We start from the raw sequence: 15,212 nt of genomic DNA on the forward strand, positions 1-15,212 counted from the left end.
ATAGCTTGAGACGTATATGAGGAACTTGGATCTGTCTATGCAAGTATGGATCAGAGGTGAAGGTGAAAATGAAACAGAATCCGATAACGAAAATTTTTAAGTACATAAACTATGTTATTTCTCTTAAATAAAAAGCATTTAATTACACGCAGAAATCTAATTTTCGTATGCTCACTTTTTCCATATTTCTAAACATAACATTTTTATAGCTGGCGTACAGCGCGTACCCATAAATTTCCATCTTGCATTTTCTTTTAAAAGTGCGCCTTATACGCCTGAATATACTATAACAAACATAGCTGAAACTTAAGTGATAGAGATATTTACATGCTTGCTGAAGCATTATATTCTGTTTTGTTTTCCCTTCTATTAAGGTATAAATGTTTTCAAAATTTCGATGTTGCGTTTTTCAATCTTTGTGTTTAGAAAAGGGATAAAGAATTCAAACTTTTATCTCCGAAAACAAAATTCTAAATCAGATTTCTAATGAAGAAGTGAAATTCTCTATAGCTTTACTTTCCGGACTAATTAAAATTAAGAAAAAGAAGAGAGGAAAAAAATAACTGATTTGGGTAAGCAGAATATTTAGCCATTCAGTATCTGTTGATGGGAATGTATATAACTCTAATGAATAGTACAGAAATAAGATAAAGTTACGTTTCAGTTTGTAGGCCTTACATTTCAAAATGGTTTTAATACAGCTTAAAGCGCATAGCCAAAGATTATGCTCTCAACCGCTTTTTCAGTAATAACGTCAGAGAATAATTCTTACAGTTACAATGTTTTCAAATAATCCATTCCTTCAAAAGTAATCTATTGTACTAAGATATTGTGTTTTCGAGGGCAGAAAATGAAACAGAACGGCGAGATCCATCAGAGTATGATCCTGTAATGCTTTAACAAATCTTTCGCAGTCTTAAGTAATAGAGAAATGTGGTAGAGCTTCATCTTACACTATATTCTTGTATTCATATTATTTGTATTATGTGACTATGTGTCTCTATTCGATGTGTGGGAAAAAAACGTCTCCAACAGGTTTATATATACGATACCATTCAGATAAACGCAAAGGAAACCAACATTTCCATCTAATAATATTCGTTTTATTTTAATTATACCATTTTCTAGTTAGATAACCAATTTGTGAGCAAGAATTTGCATCGTAACAGTGAATCATATTGCTGCCAAATTCCAAATATAAAAAACCTAAAGCTCACGAATCACAAACCGAGAGTTTCTGTGAGATTTGTGAGGTGCGAAGGAATCTCTATTTTGAAAGAAATCGAAATTGATATAAATTCGCTTTATAACATATTATTCAGTTTATTTATCTAATTATATTATGATTCTGATGTAATGTATACACACATTTTAAAAGTTATTTCTTTCGCTCATTTCAATTTGTAATCTTGAATTTATACACTGAAATAATCCTGAGTAGAGACGGAAACTGTGGTATGTCAAACTGAATTTAAACAAGGTGAAAGCAAATGAAAAGCTAATGAATGTACATACTACAATAGCTTTTAATTTGTTTAGAATTACAATCTTAGTAATGCATATCATGCTGATTAACACATAATTAAAAGTGGATAAACATTCCTTTTTGAACGTTTCTTTGAACCTTGATATAAAGTTCTATGAATATCTGCAGTTGGATAAGACAGCTGAGGGTCAAACAAATTTTAAAATGAAATTTGTATAAATTAATTTCATGAGTTCAATTATGAAAGATATGCCGTGCAATATTTATTTGCACAATTTAAAGCCAGTAGCACAACATAAATTTATTGTTGAAAAATATTGTCATGTGTAAAGCTATGTGTTAAAAAAGTCAATAAACTGTGACTTTCCAGGTAAAACCGGAAGACCTCGCAGCCATGAAAGGCACTGAAAACATAGATCTGAACTACGAAAAGAGTGTACTTAGTTGCTGCTAAAATAATACTGGTATCTTAAAGTTAGCATGACTAATTACTTGCTAATAATATATCAGTAGTTACACTTACCGAGCAAAATATTATCAAATGCCGTCCATATACTAAGAATACCATAAAGTTCTTGATAATAAAAATGTTATTGATAATAAATTTTGGTAAAATGAAGCAGGTATATGATTTATTTGTTCTATTTTTCTTTTCCGGGTCTTGCTTCGTTTGGTCATAAAATCAATCGTTCTACAGTCGGTATCCAGTTCTGGCTCTTTTCGCAGTTCAACCGGTTTCCTTTTCGGGTTTGACAGTTCTTTTCCGGTTCCAGCTTGTCTTTCAGATTTGGAATCTTTTCCGTTTTTTGCTTCTTTTCCAGGTATTGCGTCCTTTCAGACTAGTCTATATTTTCCATTTTTGGCATCTTTTCCGGCTCTTGCTACTTTTCCAGTTTTTGCATTTTTTCCAGTTCCTTCTTCATTTTCAGGTCTCTCTTTTTTGGTTTTTGCAATTTTTCCCTCAACTTTTGCCTTTCCAGTTCATTTTTGTGTGCTTGTTTTAGCATCTCTTCAATATGTTTCTCCATTTTCAGTTCTTCTTTCTTTTCTAGTTTTTGTATTCCTTCCCGTATTTTCTTCTTTTTCAGTTCTTCTTTCTTTTCTAGTTTTTGAATCCATTCCAGTAATTGCTTCTTTTTCAGTTCTTTCTTCTTTTCTAGTTTCTGTTGCTTTTCCAGTTTTTGTTTGTTTTTCAGTTCTTCCTTCTTTTCCAGTTTTTGCTTCTTTTTCTGCTCTTGTTTCATTTTCAGTTCTTGCTTCTTTTCCAATTTTTGCTTCTTTTTCAGTTCTTGCTTCTGTTCTAATTCTTGTATCTTCTGTTCTTGCTTCTTTTCTAGTTTTTGTATCTTTTCCAGCTTTTGTTTCTTTTTCAGTTCTTGCTTCTTTTCTAGTTTTTGTGTCAATTCCAATTTTCTCTTATTTTTGAGTTCTTGCTTCTTTTCCAGTTTCTCCTTCTTTTCCTGTTCTTCCTTTTTATTCAGTTTTTGATTCTTTTCCAGTTTTTGCATCTTTTCCGGTTCTCGCTTCTTTTCCAGTTCCTTCTTGTTTTCCAGTTCTTTCTCGTTTTCCAGTTTTTGCTCCTTTTCATGATCACAAGGAGGATTATCCAATCTACAAAAAATTCGGTATATCTTTATTTCAGTATTAAAATAGTGAAGGTAATGCAATGACGATCACGTTTAACATGTACAACACTTCCATATTTAAATACTATATAACACTTTTGGCTCAGTTTCATATGGAAAAAACTCCCCGTAGATTATTGCCTGGCAGAATTGTTTTCTACAAAGGGTGAATTTGTTGTTTTCGTTGTTCTGACCTAAAGCCAAGCAGATAAGTTAAAGTATTTTGCGTTATTTGTATGCAATAAGCGGCCTCCATGAATCTCACGTAGAGCGTAATAATTTGCAAAGTTTCAGTGCCTTACTTTTCCTTACTTAATTTTTACATAAGTTGCAATAATAATAACAGAAATAATAAACAGGTGGCTTAAAAACAGAGGGAAACAATGACGAAAATTGCAAAATAGGAGGAAAAAAGGAAACTGAAATGAAAAGGGAAATAACTACAAACAAAAGATGGAAAAAGCATTTTAGAAGATATACATGTAACGTTCTTTCTGAATCAGCAAAACCTGTATTTTAACGAGTCTCTTTGCATCGCTGGCTGCACAGATTTCAAATTTTCTCTCGTTATTCCAAATTCGGATCATATTGCTGGTCTTTTTCATCGTCCAGCAGAGCCGCACTAGGATTTTTGCCACCATTTGTTTTCAATTGAAACTTTTATTCTCATTCTTCAGTTGCATTCTTAAAGTTTATTTATTTATACAGGAAGAAAGAAAGAAATCAATAAAATCAAAGTAAATTAGGAAATGATATACCTGTTTTCTCCTATATTTATTGTTCCCTGTAATTTCTTTTGCCTGTTCCATTAAGTTTATTGAAGGAAAATTTACAAAATCTTTCAAAATGTATTTCCTAAATCCTTATGCGAATTTAGCCCTTCTGATCATTTCGGCCACACTTTAATGGCTTTTACAATTTGATGTTTGAATATTGACAGCTGCCTATACTGAAATATGTTCTCCATTGTCCTCGAAAAAAGAAAAATTAAAGTTCCAGGAAATTTTGCAATGAGGGACACATATATCTTATTTGAAGGGCAAGAGCAAAAGAAAAAGATATTTTCGGATGGGAATATGTAGCACTTTAAACACCGTGTTTGTAAATGTCATCATATAGTAGCAACACTTGAGTCATAAGTAATTATACACATATATGAGAGAGACGACGATGACGAAAAATTAAATGGCAAAACATGGCCGAAAACACTTTCCTGGCCGGTGCAAACAACACAAAACACAAGAAAGATCGGACACCAGTTATGCTTAGCACAAGAGAAATTAAAAAAGTAGGAACAAAATTAGACACTTATGGACCTCAAAAAAGGTGTTCGAAATTACGACCTGCACCCTGTTACAGGTATCCCATCTCTCGCACATCCAACATGAGATGTTCTGGAAAATACCGTGCTTCCCCAGGACTTTCCCAGCACCTGCCACAATATGTGACACAAGTTCCTGTTGGACTTCTAACTGGGGTTTCGTGCACTTATGTGTTGAAGTACCCCGAGACGAACTGATAATGCAAGTTAGGTCTCGTGATCTTGCTGAACAATGCACTGGACTATCCCTACCAAACCCATGTTTAGGATACGTTCCGAAGGAACTTTCGAATACTTTCTTTGATGGCGATCCCCTGCTTTTGTTCTTATTTCTTGGTTTCCGCTGCGCTAAGGAAAATAAACAAATATCTTTACAATGTTCGTACCCTATTTTTCTTGTGTTGTCTCTCGTCACTATGGGCCAGGAAAGCGTTTCCGACAATGCATTGCAATAAACGATTATATAAATATATATATAAACAATATATATAAACGATATATATATATATATATATATATATATATAAACAATATATATATATATATATATATATAATCTTATAAACATATGTTACCGTGAAAGACCGAAATTGGAGAATATCGACTTTCACCGGAGAATGTCAACATTCACCAAATACGTCGGTGAAAGATCAAATAATGCATTACATTCTTCTACATTCGGACCCTCACCGGTGTATGTCGATAATCACAGATATGCTCTGGTGTAGATTGAAAAGAGCGGAGTATATGTACACACTGTTATTGCAAAAGGAAGTGTTCCACAAATAAATGCAGTTGTAAAAGCAAGGGCCTCTTGTGCAATTGAAAGTGTTATATATTATATACATATATATATATATATATATATAATCGTATAAACATATGTTACTGTGAAAGCCCGAAATTGGAGAATGTCGACTTTCGGTAGATTGAAAACAGAAGAGTATATGTACACACTTTTATTGCAAAAGGAAGTGTTCCACAAATAAATGCAGTTGTAAATGCAAGGGCCTCTTGCGCAATTGAAAGTGTTATATATATTATATATATATATATATATATATATATATATATAATCGTATAAAAATATGTTACCTTGAAAGACCGAAATTAAAGAATGTCGACTTTCACCGGAGAATGTTAACATTCACCAAATACGTCGGTGAAAGATCGAATATTGCATTACATTCTTCTACATTCGGACCCTCACCGGTGTATGTCGACAATCACAGATATGCTGTGGTGTAGATTGAAAAGAGAGGAATATCTGTACACGCTGTTATTGCAAAAGGAGGTGTTCCACAAATAAATGCAGTTGTAAAACCAAGGGCCTCTTGTGCAATTGAAAGTGTCATAACAGTTTAAGTTGTTGCAATAAATAAGATTTGAATCACGTAATTTAGTAAACATAGCTTGAGTAAGCTCCCTGTTCCGAGTCAGGATAGTTCATGTTTCCAAAGCAAATAAAGAGGAATACAAGTCCTGATAGTGGCGCCCGACGAAGAAGAATAACCATGGCCGAGTTTCAAGAAGAACCTGTGGTGCCTGCAGAAGCGGCTCAGAATCCAGAAATGCCAGCTGCCGCCCTGGAAGGATTTGGGTACATCGTACAGACCATGCGCGCATCGATGAAACCAGAAGCAACATTTAATGGAAACTCACCGGTAACTAGTTTTTTTGGAAAAATTGGATGACCACTTCATGCTGTATCCAGTCCATGAGTTCCATAAAGTCACCTTAGCTACCAGCGCTTTGAGGGGCCAAGCGCTTAATTGGTTCAAATGTATAGGCAGAAGCCTCTTGGGTCAAGCGGGAAGTCCCACCTATACTTACGAAAATTTTAAGACTGCCTTAGTAAAAGCCTTCCCTGTCGTAAGAGATCGTGCAAGTTTAGAAACGGAACTCTTCAGCATATACCAGCAACGAATCGAAAATCTTTCCACCTTTATTTTAAGAAAAATTCACGTCTTTAAACTCTTGTATGGAAACCGTCCGGATCCTGAGATAATCCAAGTGGTTTTGCCGAGTTTAGTTCCCAAAGTACAAGACTTTATTTAATTAAGGAATCCGACTAAACTGGAAAAGTTATTTGAGCTAACAATCCAGTTTGAAAGTAGAAGAACGGCGGACATCGAATGAAGACGCCAGTATGAGCAACGAAGCCAATTTGGTGCGCCAAGACCACAGCAAAGGCAAGAACACGGCTACGGAAGCAAATCGAATCAGAGGGAAAGGAAACCTGAGTATCCAAATACAACCGGCGAACGTCGACAGTTCAATAGTAAGCCAGAAAAAAAGTCTGAAGGCCAGCGGAAAAACAATGAAGGCATGGAAAGGAAGAAAGAAAATTTAAACTAAAACGGATTTCTACTGACGGGAGGGTGCGGAAATCCGAAGGCCAAGAAAAGCCCTCTTTCTTCAAGTTAAATACAGTTATTGTGAAAAATTTGACTCTTCCAAAGATTGAAGTTAGAGTTTGATAAAAGATTTTGCAGCTATTGTTGAACCATTGTTAAAATTAAAAAGGAAAAAGGCAAGATTCTCGTGGACGGCCGAAGCCAATAGTGCTTTCGAAAAATTAAAGCAAGCATTAACGCAAGGCCCTGTTTTGAAATTTCCTGAAAACGATGAGAATTTAGAAATTTCAGTGGATGCTTCGGATTATGCGCTAGGAGCGGTACTTTCGCAAAATCAGCAGCCCGTGGCATTTTTTAGTAGAACTTTAAATCAAACACAAAGAAATTATTCCGCTACTGAGAGGTGACAGGTGACGGAGGACGGGGACGCCTGGTGTTTAACGGAGGTAAACAGGCATATGTCCCACGCCCTCCCCTATATAGATACAAGAACTCCCTGGGGTCCCACTAGGGCGCACCTGGAGTTACTGAGCCTTCATGAAAAAGTTTACATGGCCATACAAGGTCTATTCCAGTTTGACATTGGTTCTGTACAGATTCTTATGTTAATGGTTGACCTGGGTGTTCATAGGCCATAATGCATACATGAAACATAACATTACATACATGATATGACATGACATTAAACTTATACATAATACTTGCATGAATTAGTACATACATACTTACACTTCACATGACATTAGACTACACATACATAATGCATGACATTAATCCGCTACTGAGAGAGAGGCACTTGCAGTTCTGTTAGCAGTGTAAAAGTTCCGAGTCTATTTTGGAAAGGATCCAATAACAGTGTATTCTGATCATGCGGCGGGAACTAGATTGTACTCAGGGAAAAACTTATCCCCAAGGTTAATAAGATGGGCACTAAAATTACAAGAGTATAATCTGGTAATTAAGCACACGCCCCGGAAAGGAAAATATCGTAGCACATGCCCTATTCAGAATAAAAATAGATGAAGAAGGTAATACTGTAAAGGTGGCAATGCTCACAGCATGTAAGTTGCATTCCCGAGAAACTGTGATAACCGAACTGGGTAAGGATCCTGAATTTAAAAATATTTATGATTATTTAAAGGATCCTGAAAATTTTAGCCACCAAGATATTGTGGCGATAAGAAATAGGGCGGCCCATTACGAACTAATAGATGGTCTATTATTTTATATAAAAACTACGAATTCCAACAACGAATTTCGACCTGTTATCCCAGCTGGTCTTAGATTAAATATACTCCAGGAGTTACACGACTCCCCTTTAGCTTCTCATGCTGGTATTCGAAAAACCATCCAACGCGTACGCGAAGCAGTTTATTTTCCTGAGCTGCAAAAGTTAACAAGGACGTATGTCCAGTCCTGCCCAACATGTCAAGCAGTTAATTATATTAATTTCCGCCCGGCCGGGTTTCTAAATAGTATTAAATCGGAATTTCCAAATGAAATAATTGGCATCGATTTATTGGGCCCTTTCCCAAAAAGTCAGTTAAATAAAAGTGGCTATCTTCTTGTTATGGTTGATCATTTTAGTAAGTGGATCGAAATTGTTCCCTTAAAACGAGCATCCGCGAAATTAGTTACTGATTCTATTTTAAATAAATATATTTTAAAATACGGGGCGCCCCTAAATGTAATATCGGATAATGATCCTCAATTTGTAAGTAATATATTTGAAGACATGTGCCAAAAACTGGGCATACGTCATTTAAAAATGGTCCCGTATCGGCCGCAATCAAATATTGCGGAACGGATCAATAGAAATATAATGAAAATTGTCCGTAGTTATGTTAAAAATTTTCATAAAAACTGGGTTAACTATGTCAATGAATTAGGTTTCGCCCTTAGGACCGCAAAACATCATACGACGGGCAAAACTCCTGCTGAGTTATTTTTAGGCAGAAAGATTATAACGCCGTTAGATAAATTATTTTATGTTCAACAAAGAGCCCCAGAATTTAAAATGGGCAATATAGAAAAATAAATTAAAGAAGCAAAAAAGAACACTGAAATAGCACAGAGAAAACAGAAGCTTTATTATGATATGAAACGACGGGGAGAAACTTATAAAGTAGGAGATGAAGTGTTAAAAATTAAGCATTAACTTTCTTCAGCACCAGAAGATAAAACTGCCAAATTTTATGCACGATTTGAAGGACCATATGTCATAGAAAAAGTAACTCAGGCTTAGTGGTGTTAAAAGCCAGGAGTAGTGAAACCTGCACCGCAAACGTAGACCAGATAAAACTATTTTATAATCGTAGTAAAATGCCAATATTTCAAGATCTTTTGCAGGATCCGGCACGGCAGGCACAAGCTCCAGATGTGGAACAACGACAATCCCAAGGGCAAGCCATTAGTAGACAGGAGCAATTGAAAAGAAAGTTCCCCCGTTGGAAAACTGAAGGTAACAAGAAAAAGAAGTCGTTCCACCGACCAGAAAAGAGAGGGCACGACCACCCGCAGAATGAAGAAGGGAGAAGTACGACTAATGCAAAGAAAGCCAGGAGAAATGACAGCAACTATAACACGGCTCCAAAACAGAAGATCTACCCATCGGATAGGAGTCTACGCAGCAAATGTCGACGAATTGATGAAGACCAGCTGCAGATGCAAAGACGCAAGAAAAATTTGAACAGCCAGCAACGAGATCCAGGCAACAACGAGGGACAGTTGTCCCGGTTCCGCCAAGACCAGCTTCCATCAAACGGCCGAGACCACAGGCAGATGCTAAAAAAAATGTCTTCAAGGGTGACCGAACTGGAAGAAAAAGAAAGCTCATGGAGGAAGGAACCGAAGGGCGAACCCGCACAAGAAGGAAGATCAACCAGACCGTAGTCTTCGCTACCTTCCAGGACTGGGCAAGAAAAAGGATGTCTGAATATCACAAAGATAAGTAAAACTTTATGTTACTTTGAAACCAAAAGTTAATTTTTCAATCTTACTGAAAGTGGCAGAATTCAAGAATTTTTACCTCATGTGAGGCCTACCTTTATCGCCAAAAAGGCGAGAAAGGAGTTGTTACCTATTTTGTATTGTTTTTCAATTACTCGCGAGTAAAACTAAAATTAATGTATAATAGGAATGTGTAAATACTTGAATATTGAAAAAGCATTGATAATCTTTGAGAAAGGTACCTTAAGAAAATTGTAAAAATTATTGTATAAAATTTTATTTAAAAGATTCTGGCAAGAAAGAAGTTTTAATTTGAAAGACTTTTGAAATGTAGAATTTCAATTCAGAAGAATTGGCACTTGCTTGGAAAAGAATAGAAGTTAACAATGTACTACTGAAGTATGTTTTAAAATGCGTAAAATTAACTGCATTTAATATGTCCTTATATACAATGTGAACTGTTATCTTAAAAGTTAAGAAATATTGTGATATGTTAAAAGTAAAAATATTAGAGTAATGCCAAAAATTTTAACTTATTCGTGTGACTGTAAAAAGAGCAAATTATTGTGAATATGTGATACAGGTTGAATGAATGTAGTTAGGCTGTCTGACGCTACACTTCAGAGTTAGCCACTTTTCAGAATAGTACCTCAGGGTTTAGAGATGAATATAAGGTGTGTTCTGAGGTCTTGTTATGTTGAATTTTAACACGTTAGTGTTTTGATTGCAGGCGGTAGTGTTGAACACTTGTACATAGACACGCTCGTGTTTGGAGTTTTTCTTTACAACACAAGTCAGAGAGCACGGGGAGATAATTAAATAACGTCATGAATGAAATAAGAATTTTAAAGGAGAAATATAAATATTCATGTTACTTGCCATTTGATTGTGTAACATTTCATTAAACTAGTTTTCCTTCCATAAGGAACCAGATTTCAACTAAGAAACACCTGTTTATAGATGCAGTACAGATGAAACAATTTGTCCATAGAGATGATAATGTCAAAACGACTTTTTAATATCTAGATTCTAGAGAGAAATATTTGTAAAAGATTGGCCTCGCGTTAGATTCTAGAGCTAAAATTTTCAGCAAGGTCGTTTTAGATCTCAGTTTCAAACTAATTAACTCTGGCGGGTAGTATGTAAGGATCCTAAGTTTTACTAACGTTTTTGATGTCATTTAAAACGCTTAATTACAGGGCCGTAGTACAATACACAACCCCCCAACCCCAGAAGTATAGCGATATACAATAGTGAAGTGATCGAAGATTCTTTGGAAATAATCGTTGTCATCGAATGACATGCATATTCTATTTAAGTAATCGTAGTCATCGGCTTTTAATATTCTTTGCAAATGATCATTGTCATCAAATAATCATTGTAAAGAATCATTCTCATCGGATAATCATTGAAAATAATCCTTGTCGTTGCATAAAGGGGCATAGTAGCTGATGTATAAAGAATTGTACTCAAATTCTAATCAAAAGAATCGCATATGTATGCAATTTATCATATGATCATTATTTACAGCCATGATCTTATATGTTTTCGACCTACGGCTCCTAATGACGCTGCGGAAAACTTGCGCAACAGTGACAAAAAGAATATTTAAAAATACAATAAAAGCTTGAAAGCTAGGGAAAATGTGTGAATTTATTTTCCTTTTATTTAAATGAAGCTTAATGTTTTTAAAGGAAATTGAATATTGTAAACAGGAATCAGCAGTTTAAATATATGTGGGATTTTGCCTCTTTGTTTTTTTTTTTCTTCGTAACATCATATCCTCCGGAACGGGGGGGGAGATTTGAGTTCAAAAGGAGGTACCCTCGGATTTCAAAAATTCTTGGTAAAACTTTTCGACTATTGTTATCTTCCTACGACTATCACTCGAGATGTTATATAAAATTTCGGAAAGCGCTGGAGATCAAATTGCTTTATTTAGGAAAATGATGGCTCTTCTCTCTCTCAAATCGTATTGTTTAAGAGAAATTTTTAAGTTAAAAAAATATGAAATAAATAGTATTGCCAAACTCGAAACTTATTGTTATTATTTACGGTTATATTCTGAGTTGAAGAAAGCACGTGATTCCATATAACGTCACTGTATGTCGAAAAATATTTCGTTAATTTCAGTATTTTAAATGAATAGCTGCTTTTGGCAACTTTTATGTTTCACCTTTAGATACGTGACACGATGTGCTATCGCTACGTTAATTCTTTTATTGAGATTTTGCAAATTTGTTATATTAAAATTAATTTAAATCATAACTTCAAATGTATTACCCCAAGTGTCAAAGGTCTTTGTTTCCTGACATGGCAAGAAAAATTTATTTACGAATAGCTGGTTGCTTGGAAAGAATGAATACATTTTCTTCATAATGAAATGTTTCTATGCATTTCATGGTATTCTAATTTTATTTATAAAAATTTAATTTCTTTTATTGTATAGTTCCTTTCTGAGTAGAAGTTTAAACTTCTGTAGGTATTTAACATATTTTAGATGCAATGTTACTTTACTACAGTTACATAATTTTTTTTTTCAATTTACTAAAATGTCTGAACGCAAGAAGACAGCACAAACGTTACAGCGAGCTACAGAAAAAATGAAGTAAAAAGCACTAGGAGACTCAGCAGGCAAGTACAAGAAACTTGTCGCAAGTAAACGAAGGTTACAAGACTGTCCGCGTCATCGTCAGATTCGACAGGAAATACCAGAACAGCTCAAGAAGCTGCATAAACAACTCAAGACGCTGCAGATTACGGACAATTTCGGTTCGAAGAGGCAAAGCTCATACGAGGAAACAAGCTTCGCATGAACACATCACGACATACACGTAGTACCCTTCACAATGCAGGAAGTTTACTTTGAGCAACACACTGTATACGTAGAGCTCGTAGACATATATAGTAAAGATTTTGCTTTGTCAACAGCCCCCTAGAAATATGTATGAAGTTTATATTGACATCTCATAATACCTGAAAGAAATTTTTCTATTTACTTCTTCATTTACTATTTTCTTAAATTTCTTATCAGTAATCCTGTCTATATATTATAGATATCAAAATCAGAAAAAAATAATTAATTATCTTTAAATGTATCTAAGTGATGAATACTTCGCCCCTGTTCGTACCGAAACAACACGATGTAATTGTATATACCTAGAAAGTAAAATGTATTCAGCAGGCTGTACAGCAAGCGACAACTATAAATGGTGATAACACAAGAATGTTATATAATGTTATATACTGGCAGAATTTTAAAAAAAGAACACATACATCAGTGTTTTAAAAATACGAATTTTGCATCAAATTGCAAAACAAATATCTTAAAATCTGCCTTTCCATGCATAAGAGTTCAGGATTCGGAAAATTATATTTTCGTAAACGGTTTAGCAAAAATAACAAAAATTATTGCCTTGAGAAATGGATAATCTTGGTATGAATACGAATTACGCCAAGACTACTCGTCAATGGTTGTTTTGAACACGCCCTTAATGTATATATATAACCCTTAAAAAACGTAAAGTGAGTAAATCTACTATTCGAGTGTGTCTTTATATGTTGAGTATTTAAGAAATAAGAATTGCATTTATCTATCTCGATAAAGCTAACGCTATTGGCCGAATAACAACGTTTATTTAACACTTGATATAACCAACTTCATATATATCTTGAAATAAAATATAAATTTCCTAATCAGATACTACCAATTGCAGAAAAAATACAAAAATAATGGAATTTCTAATAACACTACAAGTAACATACCGAGGAATAAATTGCGCTGCAAAACTGATGCAATCTACAATATGTAAACCACAAAATTTATGTACCGCTATAGAAATGCAATGGAATGAGAAATGAAACTGTGATGAGATTTATAATGAAAAATTTACCATAAACTATTAGTATATGATATAAGTAAATATATACTTTTAATACTATTCATTTAAATATGTTCAAACGTTCATAATATTCATTACTTACAAACGCTTCTTCATCCATCGAAGCATAGCACAAGCCATTCTCAATTCAGTGCTGGTGCACGTCAATAAAATAAGGATAAATCCAAATTTTTACAAAAAATCAATCGCTTTGACTCGTTTCTCAAAAAACGTATATCTACAAATGCAGTATTAATATATCACATCAATATAATTCGGGATCATAAAATCACCAAACAACGCATTAAACGCAAAAAATCGCATTAAGGCAGAATGAAGAATTTTCACTCTTACAATGACTTTTACAACAATATATAATAGAATCGAATTTCTAAACTAAGTGTTCATTGTTACACCATATTTCATTCTTGGGGAACCTTTCATGGTTGTTCAGTAATTCTAACTGTTAACTGGTATAAAAAGAATTATGATTTCATATATATGCACAGACTTATATATGTATTATATTAACACGTATCTGTAGTAACATACATCATCTTATATTATATGTATTCGCATAATTCTAAATTAATTATACTAGTCAACATAATTTGTATATTGATAGCAGCACAGTTTTAAAATTATTTATTACTATCTGCTTGCTAACGATTATATAATTAAGTACAGTGGTATCTCGACATACGAGTTTAATATGTTTCGTAACCTTGCTCGTATCTCAAAGCAATTTTCCGCATTGAAAGTAATCGAAATGCCATTAATCCGTTCCAGCTCCCAAAACACGACCTCAGCTGTTTTTTTAAGTGTTTTTGAATAAAAAAAATGTAGTTTCTTATTCAAAAACAAGAAGAAACATTTATTTATAAATAACAAATACATATTCTATAAAAACATAATTAAAAGAAAAAGTCCCTACGGAAGCGCTTAATTTTTATCACTGGTCTTCGCTCTTTTTGTCATGATCTGCTCATTTTCACCCGCAGATCGTTTAAAAAAACTGTCCAAGGAGGTTTGTTTCTTCCTACCTGTCAAGGTATTGCGGAATCGAGTTAGGCAAGTTTCGTTGAACAACTCCGATTTAGGAGTAGTTGCAACTTTTTCGCGGTGATTTTTATCCACGAACTCTACAACTTTATCCCACATTCTCAAGATCTGTTTTATATCTCTTGTAGGGATAACCTCCTCCATCTCTGGCTCCTCTTCAAAACTAATTTTTCGTTGAACCACCGTATGCTGCTGCAAATGCAGATCGTGTAACTCCTCGGTTGTCAGCTCCTGAGACTGTTCCTCTACGAGTTCGTTCACATCTCTCTCCTCCACCTCCAGACTCATGGATTTTCCCAGAGAAACAAGCTCCTCTACCACTGACACTTTGGGTTCCAATCCTTCGAATTCTCTTTCAGCTACAGCCTCAGGCCACAGCTTCTTCCATGCAGACGTTGTAACACCCAGCCAGGCCAGAACAATAATTCTTAGGCACATCACGATGTTAAAGTGGTTTTTCCAGAACTCTCGAATGGTAATGTTTGTGTTCTCTGTCACCTCAAAGCAGCGGCGAAAAATGTGCTTGGTGTA

The sequence above is a fragment of the Stegodyphus dumicola genome, chromosome 5 (genome assembly GCF_044657685.1).
Source record: "Stegodyphus dumicola isolate Sdum_Otavi_A_Nest chromosome 5, ASM4465768v1".
Lineage (NCBI taxonomy): Eukaryota > Metazoa > Arthropoda > Arachnida > Araneae > Eresidae > Stegodyphus > Stegodyphus dumicola.